This window comes from Photinus pyralis, unplaced genomic scaffold (assembly GCF_008802855.1).
Source record: "Photinus pyralis isolate 1611_PpyrPB1 unplaced genomic scaffold, Ppyr1.3 Ppyr1.4_LG4, whole genome shotgun sequence".
NCBI classification, from domain to species: domain Eukaryota; kingdom Metazoa; phylum Arthropoda; class Insecta; order Coleoptera; family Lampyridae; genus Photinus; species Photinus pyralis.
Genome location: NW_022170511.1, coordinates 10,294,970 through 10,309,270, shown reverse-complemented (window position 1 = coordinate 10,309,270; position 14,301 = coordinate 10,294,970). Strand labels below are relative to the sequence as shown.

Genomic DNA, 14,301 nt, shown 5'->3' with positions numbered 1-14,301 from the left:
AAATACAATCGAAGGTTTTGCCGAAAAAGTTTCATTGCATGTAAAGGAGAAGAATCCACAGTTATAGTTCAATTGTAATAAATTGGTTGCAGAACTGAAAAAAGAATTGCGTCTGTGCGAGATATATCAGTAGCTTTCAGGCTAAGTGACACAAGAATAACTTGTTGTTAGACCTTTTAATGGAAAACCATTCCGTCTCTTAACACATTTTGTGGGCGTACTATGAAGGATGAAGGCATTTTAATTATTCATCGATGCATGAATAACTCAATAATACGAACCTAATGTTGAAAACCCTAAGACTCTGCGGTATTTCGTTCTCGGGATCTTAGGTTACGTTTGGATTTCAGTTCATTTACCATTATTTTATTCTTTCATTTCCAAAAACTTAAATAACTTAAAATGCTTAAATTGCAGGTTAAAAGCAAGTTGCAAGACAAAGAACGGGTTAGAGTACAAGCAGGTATCAAAAGAAGGTAGCTGTACAACAGGTGGTTCATCTTGGGTGCAATAGAAGCCTTCTGATGGAAAATTACATGGCCTTGGAGGACAAATTCAACATTAACAACGATATGATAATTCATGAATCGCACATAGATTCTAAATCTAAGAGCTTTTGGTGGCAGGATCTCGCCCCCGGGACAGGTAACTTGCCTCTCGTCCAGGGAATTCAAGCCTACAGTTGAGAGTCGAGGTCAGCCCCAGCATTAGATGTCGTAACTAATGTGGTTACAGTTATTTGCCACCCCCGTAACCACCTCATTGTTCATTCACAGCGAAAATGTTAGTCTACAAACAACAAGTCAGTACATGCATCAAACAATTCGATAACTTCCACATATTTAAACGAATTACCAAAATTTATAATTTTAACTTGGTTAAGACCATGTAACCATAAACATAACATAAATTGAGATTTGAAAACAACAAAGGTTAACGGTATTTTCCATACGCCTGATGCATCGATTGCATGACAATTTCAAAAACAAAGATCAAAATATATAGCTACACAAAAATGTGTGCATTAGCATAGTATATAGAGGGTGGAAACTCTCCGTTTTAAAAATTTTGGACCTTGGTAAGTTAATGTTGCCATGTTAAATCCCGTATACTTACTTTTCCCACATTGTTTTGATTGTGACCCTAATTTAATGTTCTAAAAGCATTTTCGATCCTAAACACTTTTCCGCACAATGTACAAAGTCGTCTATTTCTTTGTATAAAAAAATTCGCAGCAAAAAATGCATCAATTCAAATTTAAGTCATTTATCCAAGAAAGTACAAAAAGTACAGAAATGCACTAAAAAATTATAAGTAATTAAAAAAATTTGATGTAAGTTTTTGTTTTTTAATAGATGGCAATATTGCAAAAAAGTGAGATTAAATTTAAAGTAATATTTGAAATCACCTCAAAATTATGCAAACATTATTAAGGTAATCGATGTTCTTTTCTTTTAACGAGATACCATTAGTGAACATCGAAACATGGACAACACAGTGTATAATTTGTCGATCTTTCAGTACTAGAAGAGTAGATACTGTAATTTGAAGAGTTTGTGTTTTAAAACTTTGATTTTAATGATTTTATAATGAAATAAAAAGGAGCTGTACTTCTTATAAAGCGTGCGTTTGCATTTTACAATGTATTGTATTCGTCCCTAAGTTCCTCAAGCGTCGGATAATACGATTGGTAACTAAATCAAGTTTTCGTAGAAACGGGAAGTGTCCCACACAAGTGAAACCCCAGATCGTCGTGTAAATGACTCTTCGACAATATGCTAATCCTATGTAGGTAGGTACCTACCATTCTTTAATTTTCGCAGAAATTTGCGGTGTACCTTCTTTCTGGGAAAGACCATGTCAGTCCTAAAACTCTCATTTTCCTAGGAAACACCAAGCCACCCTTTTAGAGAGGATTATCTCATGCTTCCTGTTATTTCGCTACTTTCATTTCTGCAATAGACTAAATTTGAAAAGATCCTGATCCTTATTGTATACTCGTATGAAGTATGAATTTAAGAAGGAAAGTACGGTGTCATCATTCACACGGATCCATAGACTTTTTATTAAATAATATTAGAATTAATAGAACTTAGCCAAAATCGACTAAAAGGTGTAAGTACCTACTTTCGTCGAAACCGGGTTTCATGTAAAATAGATGTTGCTGCTTCTTGTAGGATTTGGGTTTTTGGACGTGCAATAAATTATTCTGCATTATTGGTAGATTACCCTAAATAATTAGTTATTAACACAACAATGACAAAAGCACGTTGACTGAAACAGTTATGATGATTCATATCTAACCACTGTAGGCATGTGTCATACACTAGGACTTTATTGTACCAAAATTCAATAGTACGTTTTATTGGTTTGTTAGGAATGTAAATGATATTAAAATTACTATGCGTACTTACTACATCCATCAAAATCAGACACCACAAGCATAATTATAAAGATTTTATTGTGATACGTACGACTACCACAAGTAATTTTGAATGAGTAATAAACCTTACCAATCAATACAGTTGTCATATGCTTAGTTCAGAATTTTACAAAGAATTAATTATGAACTCAGTAAGAAACATAGATTAATAAGACAGATTAGTTACCATGGATACAAAAACAACACAAATTCTCCATGAATCCATGGGCATTTACAAACAATTCAAGTGCTTAAATGCTTTTCCAGTATTATTTTTAAAGATTCTCCAGAAATCTTTAAAATAATGGTTAAATGTTTTCTCTGAAATCTTCTGTCTCAACCACTAAAGATTCTGTAGAGACTCGCTTCAAACATTCTTCACAAAATTTTTTTTGAGTTTTTAGCTATCGTTCAAATATTTTGTTTCAGGGATTGTTCAGAGCTTATCCAGAGGTCCTTCCGTGATCTCTAAGAAATTCTTCAGATTTTTTCCTTTACATTTTAAAGTAGCTTTAGAGACTCAATTTTATACAGTATATTCATGTAGAAGTAGACATAGGGATTTCCTATAGGAATTTCCTGTCTACTTTTACATGATAAAAAGTCTCCTGAAAGACGCCTAATTTTAAGCAACCAAAATAACTTCTTGAAACAAATAAAGATCTGGCTGTCATATTAATTATTAATTTGAATATTGTATTGTTGCTTTAGCTTCACAGAAAATAAATCGCTTAAGCTCCTTTAACTGTCATCGACACTGTACCAATTGGAAATATCAACTTTTTCTTTAGTTGAATACATCGCACACGTACCGAAATTAGAATAGGGAAGTCAAAGCGATAATATTCAAATTAATTAATATGACAGGCAGATCCTCATTTGTTGTATGTAGTTACTTTGGTTGCATAAAATTAGGCGTCTTTCAGGAAACTTTTTATCATGTAAAAGTAGACATAGCAAATCCCTAAGCCTACTTTTACAGGAATATCACTGTATAAAATTTCTTATTGATTCTTGAAAAATTCTACAGAGAACGAGCATTTTCAATGATTGTTTGTTAATTCTTCTGGTGCATTTCAGAAGTTTCAGAGTTATTAAAAATTCTTCAAAAGGAGATTCCTAAACTATTTCGAAAATTAGATATTGTTTGGGAGTACTCACACCGACCGCGCCTATAAACTTACGAAAACATACTACTCCACAGTTTAGCATGTGAACTCTATGTAGGTCGTAATTTGAGCTCGATTAAACAAAACATACATTTACCGATGAAACAAATTTATTAGACAATATCAATGAATTAGGGTGAAATAAAAATAGGCACACAGGGCCTGAGTACCACGCAACAAGCGATCGATTGAAACAATAAATTAAAGAAATCTTAATTACCTTAAAGTGTAAATAATCGAAAATAAACGTGTTGTTTGCAGGAAGTGGGGAAGTTGATCTAATGTAATACACTACTGTTGTGAAGTTCTGCTCGTAGTGGCGACTGGTTGCAGACAAACGAAGTGAAGAACAGATTTAGTCTGCTGGTCGTCAAATAAACAACAGAACCTCCCCACCACTGGATTCTTAAAAACGCCCCCCCCCCCTTAATCCAATACATAACATAACTCAAAAACGGCTGGACTGATGAATCACAGCATAGACGTTAAAATATCGAAAAAAAAATATTATAAAAGTAAATGACAACTATCGTCAAATCAAATGCTTTCAGTCTTACCGACCCTCAAATTAAAAAGTGATAGGTATAGGATATACGCGATTTCAGTTGGGTTCGATTTTCCGTTTCAGAAGTATAGCAAAGCGTACGGTGGAAAAGGTCAGGTGATCACTGGAGCAAATAATAACGAACGGGATGGAACGTCAACATAACCTCTAAATTTTGTATAGCTTAACATCAAACATATGCAGCAGTAATGGATAACAAAAAAAAGTTTCGCTGTAATCCTGCGAATTTGTTTATTTTTGGCAATGATTCAAATACTAAATCACGGGAAGGTATAGAAATATTTATTCTAGAAGCAAATAATATTCAAATTACCTTTATAAATGAAGTGACATACCAAAACAGTGAATCAAAGAAGACACACAGGCTAATTTTTAGGTTAAAATAATCATCAACATATTCTGAAACGACGTCTCTTAACACACAAGTCTTCAAAATATTTAAAATGTGCACAGTGTGATTTTGCAACAGATCACCACCATGTCCTGAAACGGCATCTCTTAACACACAAAACCTCAAAGGTTTTAAAAGGTGCACACTGTAATGGCATTGTATGCCGGCCCGTGTGGCGCAGTTGAGTAGAAGCTCCACTGCGGTACTAAGGGTCTCTGGTTCGAATCCGGGTTCGGGCATGGATATTTGTAAATAACCAAATGGGTTGGGTTGATAGAGCAGCCTTGGCTAAAACCCCGCCTCTTCAAAAATAAAATACTTAAAAATAAAGGCAAAATTAAAAAAAAAAATTATATGAAAATGTTAGATAATGTCAATGTCTCCATATACAGGATGTTTCAAAAAAGGGTTGGATATTTTATCCACTTATAGTACTGAAAAGAAGCCAAAAAGTCGTAATAAACAAATTGAGTGTTTAGAGATGGAGTAGATAATTTGTATTGTCTTCAATAAATGACATTATTAAAAACAAAGGCACAGTTTTGTTTCTTAAAATAAGGTAAAATACTTAGAGAAAATGTTATATATGGGTCCTTCTTCTTTCATTTACACACAGACCATCTTCGTTGAAAGGAAGCTCTTATTCGCTCAAATATAAAAATATTTAAATTAAGTCACAAAATCTATTGCTGAAACACTTAATTTGCGTTGTTTAATGAGAATGTCTGTCTATTAGGACTAGTAATCCAGAATCCAGATCCCGGGAAAGAAAACCTCCCCAAAATCTTCTGAAGGTGCTCAGAATGCAGCCAATATAAATATTTCCTCGTTGAATTCCTATTCTCTGTTAAATGAAACTTTCCAGACGAGAGATTACCCCTTCGAAAAAGCTGTGAGAAGTCGCTCCGTCCGGACGTTTACCATTTCATCTTAACAAACCTATTGGTTCAAGAGTAGCTAGTATTCAAACAGTGACGAAAGACCGTAGTAGGATTTGATCACAAAGTGCAAGAGTACTTGCCGATACTTTTGTTGCAGCCCAAAATTCGAATTCGAAAGTAACGGGGGTAATTTGACACCTAAAGGTAAGTTCATAGCTCTCCGTTCATACGTTTCCGTTTGTCCGTTAGCCAATCAGAAGACAGCAAATTTTTAAATCGTACGTCGTCCGTTTACGACGGAAAAGTTGGTTGAAGTTGAACATTTACGTTTCCGTTGGTCCGTTTTTAACAAGAGTGAGGTTATGTTTGGTATGTTAACAGCGTTCGCCTATTCGTTCTTCACGGTAATAATCAGATAGCAATGTGTTCTTACTTTCGTACCATTTTCACATACTGAAAATCACGAAGGGTACAGTACAAAATAAAATTTAGGTTATGGTTATACTTGCAAATGTACAATGTGGACGGATTGCTATGAACCTTAACAAAACGTACTATCCGTTTGACGGATCAACGCAACGGATGAACGGAGAGCTATGAACCCACCTTAAGACTTAATGAATAATTCTGTAAAGGCATCATAAAACGATTGCCACAAACTCGTTTTAAACAAAAACAGTAACGGCGGGGCTAAATTGACGTAGAAACTTAATACTTAACGTAAAAATGTAACTTATAAATAGCAACAGACGCTTGCAGTTAACATATTTCGAAAAATCAAAAATTGACAGCGGTTGCTAGGGATGTGATTAATTTCGAAATTGTAGTTATTTTTCATGGAAACGAAGACATCTTCTAAACAGGGTTGTCTCGGCAGATTAATTATTAAAGATTCTTGTGGTTTTTGGCTTTTAATGTTGTCCTGCGAGTTCAACGATCTATTTACTTTTATTACAAAATCCCTGTAAGAGTAAAACTTGAGAATTTGTTCCACCAAAAAATTCGGATAGAAGTTAACAAAAAATCTCACCACACATTATTTAGTTGCAGCAAAGAGGTTGCAGTCAAAAGTAATGCTAATGCCGGAAGTTCGACGCACGGAAATCTTTGCGGACAGTTTTTGGTGAAGTTTCTCGCCAATTTTCTCTTAACAACGAAATCGTTACAAAACAATTAGTACAAAATGACGAAAGTCGGCCAGGAATTTGCGTTAATTCTCCCTATTAAATTTTTAACTAAACCAGTAACCTAGAGGTCATCTTTTTGAAATCGACATTAATTAAATGTTAACTGTTACACATTCAGAAACTGCTTCATGTGGTGAAGCTTAACGATTTAACAGTGCGTAACCATTAACTTCTTGCAATAATTTAATTACTCAATCCCGATATCGGCTCGTTAATGGCGGTGTTGACTGCTCAAGTGTCAGGGTCGAGAGGTTCTATACCTACTTCTAACAAAGAAAGACGTAAAAAATCGGTGACACACCATAAACCTCTCCACCGAGAAATTTAGGGGTGAAGCTCTGACATTGAGCAGAATACTGACATACACACACAGTTTGTATTCTTGCAATTACACTAAATAAGCGAAGGTCATTGTTCGTTGTTAATTGACGAAAGTAATAGACTTTCACCTTTTCCCTTTCGTTTGGAATCGGGCACATTCAGTCGAAAGGAGAAGTTAGTACTTGAAGACGAATTTGTCGTATAAAAATTGACAAACGTGTTTCGTAAACCCAGCAAATTTAGGCTCTTTAAGTTAGCTAACATTGTGGGTATTTCAAAATCGCATATTTCACTCACTTGACCTACACTTCTGTGCCTAAATACAATTCTCACGCATGTTCGTTTTGTATACAATTTTGAGTCGCTCATTACTCACTGGGATATTTGCATTCGTGTGGGGCCGATGATTCATTTTGATGCATTTACAGAAAAGTTCAGTCTATACATTTTAATACTATCTAGTTTGCAATGCATAATTGAATACAGGCGGTATGCAAACGTGCTTGCTAAGAAGGTGTATTAACACAGTAAGTATTTTTTTACACTTGACACACGCCCTCTGTTTAAATAGGGAGTTTAATTACATTTGAGTTGCAAGTTTATTGTCAACTTTCATTGTGCAGTGTGGTGGAAACTGGAAAATGAACCTTTCAGCAAAAGACAAAGATTGTGATAGAAAGTGCAAGGAAGTAGGTGGGTGTAAGATAAATTAATTAAGGAGACGGTTTAATTTCACTACCTCTCGTCTTGATATAAAATTCATTTCATAGGCGTTTTTTAGTAATGCAACTAATTTGTATTCTATGAATTACAAAGTGCATATTGAAATACTGTAGGCGTATCTGTTGGCTACTTTTCCGTATTGAACAAGGAAAGGCAGGTATTCTTCCTTGAATTGAATAATATACGAGGTCCTCAATTGAAGCCATTGAGTTTTCTGTTGCTGTTTAAACATTAATTCATATACCTAGTATGTAAAAATTAAGTACATGTATCAACAAACGCAGTGTTTCTCAAACTGTAGGGCGCAAGACGTTGTTAAGGGGGCGCAAGATCCCTGATGTGTTTGAGGCAAATATTTACGTTTAAAATATTTATATTAGGTATTTTTATGTACAAATTGTGTTTGACCAATTCTTACACCAATAAGCAGGCATCTACAATTCGGTAAATTCGCCTTTTTATGCTGATGAAAGCATTGATGTTGCGCAATGTTGCCAGTGTGCGATATATGATGTTGCTAATGTGCTATAAAAGAAGAGATTTCGAATGAACTAAAAACGACCTCAAAAGCCATTGATGTTATGGATGCAATATCCGACTTGATTGAAAAACACAATATTTTATGGACCATAACAACTATTTTAGCACCGCCAGAAAAATTTACCAAGCTTGAAACTTGAAACTTTGACATATGCCTGGCGTCGCCGCCTCTCCAGGGACGTTTCTCCACTACTTTGTTGCCATCGCACTGGGCCGCGACATATGCCAAATAATGTGGTGGATTTTGTGGATTGGGGGGGTTGTGGGGGGGCGGCTAACTGAGTGTTATCCGACCCGAACGGGTACGGCCACAGCTTCGCCACTGGTATTCATTTGCTTCCGATGTTCCTATCCTTTGGTCTCGTTCCCTTCCATGTTTTCCCTCGTGTTAAGCTCTTTTTATTGTTGTCCTCTCCCTGCGTTACTTTCTGTGCCCTTTTCCTCCTCCCCTTGGCTACTTGTCCTTGTGGCTGATTCTTCCTCCACCTCCAGTATTCTTCTGCTTTCTTTCTTCCTTTGATGTTTGTCTCTGCTCTTCTCTTCCCATCTTCCCATGGTAATCCCCGAGACATGTTTATAATTCTATTTTAATTGTATATGTTTTACACCTGACTATGGAACTCAGTTCTTCGCTTAGCTCAGGAACCAAATAAGATTGAATGTTATATTTCCACCCTTTTCCTCCTTTTTTATGCTCGAGGATAAATTATGCTAATATTTTATTATCATTCTTTGAAGTTTCTTATGACTATACAAGACAATGGTATTTTGCATAAATAAAAAGTTTGTCTTTTTACGGTATCTTTAAATTAAAAAGAAAGTATCACTGTAATTTATTTCGCTATCCTTTGGAAATGCTTCCAATTTACTTGTTTTTTTGTTAAATCTAAAAAACTCCCACAAATATTTCGACATTTTATGTACCTATCTCCCAATTCCGTCGTTTTAGTCATCAGCACAAGATGTGATAATATGGTACGATTATTTTGTGCAAATTCACTTCCTTTACAGCGAACAGCACTGTGTGAAAATTGTTGGGAAAGTCCTTGTGTTTTTATGAGGACGATATTAAATATTTACATCAAATGCCCAATTATTACAATTTTATTGCTTTTGAGATTATATTCCAGGTACGGCGCGGCGCGGCGATCTCGATTCAGGTGCAATTGTTCTTCATATTGCAGTGCTAAAGCGGAAGTTTTGGGAAGTTAGGTGTGTGCGTACCGATTATTTCATTGATATGTTATTAATTGGGACGAGATTTAATGATCCCAGCTTGTCCATCCTTGATTTAACCGCATCCGTAGGTTAGCCTTTACAGGTTGCAGTCGATAAACAATATGGTACAAGGTGGTGCTAATTACACATATGATAAAGGCACAATGCCGTTTAGGTTAGAAATGATGGACTTTTGTGATTTTCTAAATATTAATAAACACGCTTAATGAAGGATGTGGTTAATCTAAGAATAGTTAACATAGTGTAAAATAGATTTCAACATCTACTTCCTTATGATAATGCGTAAAAATTCAATTTGTCTAAAACCGCAGATAAATATTTGAGTAAACAAAAAGTGTGTTCAATTTTTCCGTAAAAGTTGGACGAGTTTTTAACCCTTCGCTATTACTATAGGAGTGGTAATATCAGTGCGGGTCCAGTAAACATTCAAACCCAATCTAAATACATAACATTTTAAATGCATAACATAAATAAAATAAGTTTAAATGAAGCACATTTTCGGGATTTTAACATAGGAAACGGTGTTGTAATATCACATTTAAAAAAAAGCAAAAAATCTTGTTTCCAAATCGTAACTTGTGAACTTTTGAATTCCACACAGTCCTTCTAAGAAGAAAAGAAAAATAATTTTTGAATGTTTGGTTATTGATCACTGCATTATTTCTTTACATCAATAGAAAAATATTTTGTATCTTTGCAATATTCGCAGATTGGAGGATTTTCAGAAGGCATTATGGCAACCATGCAAAAGAGCGAGTGTGACCTATTCTAAGTTTTCTTATGATCATCTTGTGTCTTCTTGACATTGGTGGTATTTTGGCAGGAGTGATGTTGGCTTGGATTTGGTCTAGTTCCGTGTTCAGTCTATTCCAGTGCTAGTGCCATATTCTTGGGCGATCTTGTCTGATGATGGACTTTAGAGCGTACATTAATTGAAATTTTTCTTATTTAATGACCGATATTTCTAACGTTTAAAAAACTATACAGGGTTTAACAATTAAGTAGGTATATCAAAAAATTGGGCGGTAAAGGGGACGGAAAAGAAGTACTTTTTGGAAATAAACCGAAGGTCCAAAATGTATCTTTTGACACCTACGCCCACAGCAGTCCCACAATTTTTAAAAGAACCACAATCAGATAGAAGAATGGAACTTTTTTGCTTTACCTGGGTTTATGAGTAAGCGCTTTCTGGTTTTAAGAGAATAATTCCAAAGTCACTACTAATCCTTAATCCTTAATTGGGGTGCGGAAAAAACGGGTTCGTTCCTTCATGGTATTCTAATGAAAGTCTCAATGAAAATAATTGATTTCTCTCAACTACCACCCTCTTCCCCGACCCATATAGGGTTCGGTTATAATTCCTTATATTCAAAGAACGGAGTGTCGGACGAGGTTACTCCCAAAAAGGAAAATGGAACGTCTGGAGGAGACGTATAGATTAGTGGGGCGAAAACTATTAGTGCGAATATACACTGTGTTCAAGATAAGGATGTCTATCGTGGGGATCTCCAAAACCATAGAAGACGATGGTCAAATGGTCAAATTAGGGAAAAGTTGCGCAATTAAACATGCTGTAAAGAAAACCTTATGCCGCTTTCGTTTTTATTTTTTTCTGATGTTATTTGAACAGATCCCAAAAATTAAAAAACACTTTCTCATTGCCACTTTTTGAGCTCTACAAGACACCGTTGAGCAATTTCGCATGATTAGGGCGTTGCGCGCAGTTGTATCGTCCTGTTGAAACGAACAGTTTCTAACTTTTGTTTTTTTGTGTACCGTACATCGTTCTACTATTAGTACTAAAAAATGCTACTCAAATCTCAATACAGTATGTACTTTTATTACGGGCCATATCAAAAAATAAAGGTGATGATTTATTTATTATCCCTCTCTAGTTCTGTGCCCTAAACAGGCTTACGCCCAATTACATAGTGACCCGCATAATGCTTTTTAGAGGTACATCTGCAGAAGGTCGTAAGTTGTTCTATACTACTCCGGTGTTTACCTTACGAATTAGGAAAACTGCAGGAAAACCTAATTCGGACTATCCGGCAGAAAGCTGAAAACTGATCTAAGGAAATTCCCATCTGCCACAAATGAAAAATTATTACCTCAGCCCAGATTCGAACACACGACCTCCCGGCGATGTAGTGTAGCCCAACGTACCACTAAGACACATAGACGGTTAATGACGGTTTGATGATTTCTCGGAAACAAAACGTCGTACTGAACACAGAATACGGCCTTCTCAGAATAGAAACAGCAATGTTAAAAATTTGTAGGGTATTTTGGCGGACCCTGGTGGGTGTACTGTGAACTAAAACATCAAAATCAGAGTAGCGCCATCTGGTGACCAGCTTCATGAAATAATTTCCCCAATTCGATCTAAATCATAAATATCGATAAAGAATACACAGTTAAATTAAAGTGTATTTAGATATAATCACATTACATTATTTAACACAGAGAACTTAAATTACATGTTTACAAATTACATATAAAACTCAGAAGTGAGTGGAACTTACGCTTTGTAGATGTTAACACTTTGCAGAAAGATCCTTACATAAGGATTTGTCGTACGAAATATTTGGTTTTAATTGCTGTTTGGACTAAGTACATATTTTTGTTAAAAAATATCTTTAGAACTAAATTTTTTGTTCCAAGAGGTAATAAAACCGATTCAGCAAATTGTCACACAAGTTTTTGACAACAAATGTTAACTTGATCCTGATGCTTACTTGTTACTTGAGAAGCGAGGGTGGAAGTTGTTGAATTATCTAAAACGTATTTTTATTCATTGTCTAAAAGGAATTAGAATATAAGTATCTACGTCTATATAAATATAAAACTCAAGACTACACCCTTTTGCGCCTTTACCGTTGGTAATTTATAAATTCCATACCTTGCATAAATAGGAGAGAAATAACAGCACATTTCAACCCTCTTCGCGTTTCAAACACAAAACAATCTGTTTCAAAATATGGGAAACGATGCCTTTTTGATATTTTATAGTTAAAATCCGCCACACAACACTTTACGGTCACATAACTTGTTCATATTTTATAGTATTTTACATTATTAGCCAGGTAAGTGAGTTTTTACTGGCGATAGGAGAAGTTGACTGGCGAGCCGTCAGGCGAGCCTGTCATCTCCTAGAGCCAGTAAGAACTATTACCTGGCGTATAATGTACAATATTTTATTTGTTACTCATTTGTAAACGTAAATAATTAGTTCTTAAATTGATCTTGAAGAAATGTCTAAAATATCATGTTCTCCATGTAACAGAGACTTCGCATTAATTCTGGCCAATGAAATTACTAGATTACTAACTTGTAAAATTTTTACAGGTCTGCTGTCAGTTTTACAGGTCTGCTGTCAGTTTTACAAGTCAGTAGCGTTTAAACATGACGTTTACCCGTTTGCGTTTTGTCTTGTTAATCAACGTTTACAACTTAGTAACAAATAAAATCTTTTAAAAGTCAAAATTGACATGTGTAAAACCATGTGTACGTATAAAATCGACGGTAAAAATATTTCCTGTAACGACCAAAATTACAGGTTTTGCAAAAAAAATATTTGAGTCTGCGATAAATAGTTCTCCTTACAACCACGGGAAACGCTGTAATCAGTGACAATTTAGCGCCATTTATGTTTCTGTTCTGTGAAGGTCTTATTCTGTGGTACTGAACCAACGGCTATCTTGTAGAGCTCAATTAGGAAAATGTTTTTTATTTTTTATATCTGTTTAAATATCACAAAAAAATAAAAACAAAATCGGTAAATTTCGTTTTTTTTTGGCATATCTTCGGAAGTAATCGGAATCTTATGATTTTCTTTGGTAATAACTGTTTCATTGCGTATCTTTTCCCTAATTTGATCATCTATGCTTCCGAGATCCCCAGGAGAGACCTCCTTATGTCGGACACAATGTATATAACGAGGTGTATTGAAGGGGAATACTTACGAAAGGCGATGGGAATGTCTGGACAAGCTATTGTATAAATAATAAGCATTAAGCACATTCATATCCCCCAACAATCAAAAAGATGCTAACACTGTAGGTATATTAAGTAACGAAAGGATTAGCTTGAGCAGGAGTACGTTGTAGACCTGAGGCGTTGACATTTTCTTTCAATTGTTTGTCTATTTCAATTGTTTTGTAGTTTCGGGTCATACTAAATCAAGGGGTGGTTGATTTATTTTATTTTTTGGGTTTCATATTATGCCACATTGTATTTTCGGTGGAACACACGTAGATTAAAAATTTGAGGTGGCTAGCACAAATTTCACTCGGACACCTGCGCATGCGCGTTTCTGCCCAAAAGCTTTTCAGCTCTACTTTTTGTGTCTTAACTTCTAAGAATATGTGTAGATACCAAATTCGGCTCCAATCGATTTATACGGAAATGAGGGTACAGACAGACAGACCGACCGACATCATCGAGATTTTGTTCGATTTGAATTCATGGTGCTTTAAAACGCGTATTTCCGTCAAAAAAGTGAGGGGTCATTTTTTACCCCAATTTAACACTTCGCTTACTAACGTGCGGGTGGTAAAAATTGATGGAAGATCATAAATCGTATTATGGTACCATACAGATTGAGTTGAAAAATTGTTGTTGAAAGTGCGAATCAGCAAAAGTATCTCGTTTGCGTTGTGTCCTTTTTAACAGAACGGTTGACGAGGAGAAAGTGAAAAAGAGGGAAAAGGGAAAAGGAAGTCTGTGTCGGAACAGAATCCATCAGATTAGTTAGTTTTTAGGCAGTTTCCAACTCATGTTGAAAGGCGCTATTACTTATTTTTGTTTAATTTATTGTCCCGCTCTTGTTCTGGGCCCTCAACAGATTTTCGCCCAATTACA

General features: G+C 35.3%; 1 long non-coding RNA gene across 1 annotated transcript in view; it reads left to right on the top strand.

Moving 5' to 3' along the window:
- LOC116168492 overlaps positions 1–1,220 on the top strand; it is a 52,419-nt gene extending 51,199 nt beyond the window's left edge. Inside the window, exon 3 of the long non-coding RNA XR_004144772.1 lies at positions 418–1,220. This is a non-coding gene — a long non-coding RNA (uncharacterized LOC116168492). The remainder of the gene's footprint in view (positions 1–417) is intronic.
- The last annotated feature ends 13,081 nt before the right edge of the window (positions 1,221–14,301 follow it).